The sequence below is a fragment of the Corylus avellana genome, chromosome ca10 (genome assembly GCF_901000735.1).
Source record: "Corylus avellana chromosome ca10, CavTom2PMs-1.0".
Classification (NCBI taxonomy): domain Eukaryota; kingdom Viridiplantae; phylum Streptophyta; class Magnoliopsida; order Fagales; family Betulaceae; genus Corylus; species Corylus avellana.
In genome coordinates this window covers 11,127,535-11,132,026 of record NC_081550.1, presented here as the reverse complement: position 1 = coordinate 11,132,026, position 4,492 = coordinate 11,127,535, and positions in this window count along the sequence as shown.

The window sequence follows — 4,492 nt, the reverse complement described above, 5'->3', positions numbered from 1 at the left end:
CATCTCCTCTGGTATTGCGCTCGATCGCAGGTACCCTGCGATTGATCGCAGTACCAGGGAGCTCCAATTTTCCCATATTCTCCTTTTGAGCCTAAATCACCTAGTTTTACTTCACTTTCTTCCAAAAGCCTGTAACATCAAAAACACAAAAAAGAAGTAAAATGACCTAATTAACCAAAACCAGAGGATTAAAACATGTAAGATAAGGGCTGAAAATATGAATTTTTTAGCGCTTATCAACATGTTGGCTCCAGATCAATAGGAGAGGATTCAGTAATAAGGGTATGAGGAAGTGGGTACCTAATAGTGCCATCTATGAAGGATTTTGGTTTTGATATATTATTTCTGGCACGAGTGACCATGGGATGATATGGGTTGGAATTATTTGAGGGGGTAGGTTGCGGAGAGGGAGATGTTGCAGACTCTAGGGAAGAAGATGGTATTTCGGCCAAGGGGAAAGTAGGGGACACCGTTTGTGACGAATTTGGTGACACATTTTCTAGAGAATCATTGGACACATCAGTTATGGGTGTGGGTATTATGGGTATTGGGCTGGGTGGTATTTGTTGTTGGCAGGATGGGTTTTGAGGAGATGGAGGCCCATTTTCAAGTGAATTGAGTGGGTGATGGGCTGTGTGTATTATGGAAGGAAGAGAATTGTGTTGTGAAGTAGTGGGTGTCGTGGGATTTTGGATGAGAGGATTTTTCTTGCAAGGAGATATTTCTTCTTTGAAGATGACATCTCTCAAGATGTAAAGATGTCATGTAGGTAGGTGAAGGCATTTGTATCCTTTGTGTTGTGGACTATAGCCTAAAAAAAGACATTGGATAGATCGGGGTTGAAATTTATTTTTGTTGTAAGGACGTAAATTAGGCCAACAAGCACAGCTAAAAACCCAAAGAAAATTATAATCGGATTGACAATTAAAGAGTGTGACAAAAGGTGAACGATTTGAGAGAACAGGGGTAGGCATGCGATTGATTAAGTAGCAAGCTGTTGAAAAAGCATCATCCCAATAATGTAAAGGCATATTAGCATGAGAGAGAAGTGCCAATCCAGTTTTGACGATGTGTCGATGTTTACGTTCAATATCACTATTTTGTTGATGAGTGTGTGGACAAGAGATTCGATGAAATATGCCAAATTGAGTTAACAATTTATTTAAGGGACGATATTCGCCACCCCAATCAGATTGAACAGATTTGATTTTGGAACTGAAATAGCATTCGACATAAGATTTGAATTTTAAGAAAACTGAGCTAACATCACTTTTGCACGATATTGGAAAGAGCTACTTGTATTTACTATAGGCATCAAAAAAAGATACATAATATTTGGAGCCAAATCTAAAAGAACAGGAGCTAGACCCCATACATCAGTATAAATTAATTCTAATGGACACGTGGCGGTAGATGAAGATGCTAAAAATTTGAGCTGTGTGCTTTTGGAACCCAGGCAGGCAGGGCAGGCCATGGAGTCTTTTGAAGAAGCAACAGGTAGATGAAAACCGGAAAGGACACGACAAACAACTTTCAAAGCAGGATGACCCAACCTTGAGTGCCATTGAGACTTTAAGACTCACTCACCCACCATGGCACAAGTAGGTGGTTTATTTGTTGAATGGAAAAATTGATAAAGGCTATTTTTATTCCAGTCGTGGAGCAGGAGCATGATAAGCGCTAAAATATTCATATTTTCAGCCCTTAACGTGCATGTTTTAATCCTTTGGTTTTGGTTAATTAGGTCATTTTAATTCCTTTTTGTGTTTTTCATGCTTTTACAGGCTTTTGGAAGAAAATGATGTAAAACTAGGTGATTTGGGCTCAAAAAGAGAAGAGGAAAAAAATTGGAACTCCCTGACACTGCGATCAATCGCAGGGTACCTACGATCGAGCGTAGTACCAGAGAGGACATAACACAAAGCAAGCCAGGAGCGATCGAGCGCATGCCAGAAGGAGGATCGATCGCACCCATGCGCATGAGACACACCAAGTGGTGGCCAGAATATCCCTATTTCCATATTAGGGTTTTCCAACTTCCAATTGTAATAGGATTGAAACCCTACGAAATCCCTAGGGTTTACTACTTTTCCAAGAACTTCTAAAGCCTATAAATAAACTCTTAAGCCTTTAGAATAAGGAGGCTCGAAAAATGAAGAATAGGAGCTCTTCAAGTTCAAGTCTCGGGTTTATTCTTTTCTTTTCTTTTCTTTATTTTATGAAAATGTTTAACATCAACTCTATGTGTAGCTAATTTACTTAGTAGGGCTAGATTGAAGCCCTAGTTATGTTTTGTTAATATTTCAATATTGGCGCCCTTATGATGATCTTGTTGTGCTATTTAACTTGATTAATATCTGCTTGCATGAATTCCTTATATCTGTGTGCCTGATCAACATATGCATGTGGTATGGACTAGTTAGTTAAATCAATTTGGATGACCGAGTCCTGGGTCTAACATAAGTAACAAGAGATATCCACGCCGGATTCTTGGGTTAATCAACATGGGGAACCGGGAGTATACACCCATGCCCTAGGCCTCATGTGTTTGTCGATTTCCATAGAACATATGCTTTTCTAAAGAACAACTTAGTACATACCATGCTAAATCCTTTAGGGAAGAAAAGAGTTAGAGTATACACCATGCCTAACTCGTTGCTTAGGGAAATCTATAGCTTAAGGAGTATACACCCATGCCCTTAAGTTGACAAACATTAGATAGACATAACTTGATCAAAGCATTGGCATATTGATATATTAGCTTAATATAGTTAGTGGTGGCTATCAAAGCCCTACCTTTTTATCATTATCAACTCAGTCAATCTTTATTTTACTTAAGGAATTTACTTTTAAATGAAAATTCAGCAATCCTCGTGGGAATGATCCTGTACTTGCACCGTATACTACCATGTTGACCTTGTGCACTTGCAGGTAAGACGTTCAATTATTTACCTATTAATTTAGGTAGATATTTTGCACATCAGAGCTTCCTGGTTCGGTAGTCCTTTAAGAGAAAATAAAAAGGGTGAAATTCAAAGAATGTGTTTGTGTCTTTTGTCAATTGATGGACAGAGACTAAGTTTTGAGATATATGAGGAACATGCAATATATTTTGTAAATCAATAGTAGAGGATGGGAGAAAGAGACGGGTGTTTCCAATATGTTTTATGGAAAGCCCATTACCGTTTCCAACTCAAATGTGATATGTGCCCATGTATTCCTCAGCTGTGACGTTCAGATTTGCAAGATCAGGTGTCACATGATGGGTAGAAGCAGAATCGGGATACCAATTGAGATCGCCACTGGAAGAAGAAGCAGTGAGGTATGCTTGTGGAGTGGAGCTCTGGTCACGAGATTCACGTGAGTATGCTTGATTGAAGCGATTGTAGCAGTCAAGAGCAATATGTCCATAGCAATTGCAAACTTGGCAGAGTGGGCGGTTTGCTTGTTTGCCGAATGGTGGTCCACGTGTAGATGAATTGAAGCGCCCCCTGCCACGGTATGGTCGTGAGATATTGCTAGAATTACGACCAGATGAAGAGTTGAAGCCATGCGAATATCCATGGCGAGCCCCACATCCACGTTGATTGGAACCACGAGCAGTAAAATATTCTTCTATTGATATCAAATCAGCACGTGTGAGAACAGATGTTACAAACGGATCATACTCAGATCCAAGACCACCGAGGAAGAAACCTTGTATATCAAGGTCATTGAGGGGATGACCCACGACAGCAAGAGTGTTGGTGAGAGTCTGAAAACGATGATAATAGTCTACTATGGAGGAAGAGCCTTTCTTCAAAGTGGATAATTGATGATGCATATTCATGATGCGTGAACGAGATTGAGACTTGAACAACGTCTCTAATACCATCCAGGCTTTGCACGAGGTGTTGCAGCGAGTAATATGAAGCAGCAATTTTTCAGAGATTGCTAAAGTAATTGCTCCTAAGATAATTTGATCTTGCATCTGCCAAGTTTGATAGGCAGAATTAGGTGTCTCGGTGACAACTTGATCTTTGGTAGTTTTGATGGTTGGGGAAGGGCAAGGAATCGAGCCATCTACATAACCGTAGACGTTCCCACCTTTGAGATAGGGAACAATTTGAGTCAACCATGATGGATAATTGTCCCTAGTTAATTTGACAGGGTTGAGATTGGTGAAAGTAACAAGGTTTGAATATTGGGTAGCCATTAAAAGAGAAAAAGCGGAAGAAAGAAAAAAAAGATCGAGAGACGTGAGTCTAACACTCTGATACCATATAAGATATGATAATAGGATATGCTTGTTGCCTTACCAAACGTTGGTTTAGGCTTTTGTATTTATAGAATTATGTTTACATGAGATTACACTTAGTATGAGATTTAAACACTAAGTGATAAGATATACGAGGAGATAAGTTTAACAAGAAATTGTTATCTAACTAATCTACTATAAGCTTTATCCAGAGATATTGTTTAACTTGAGATTATCTTGTGTAGAGTTCTCATT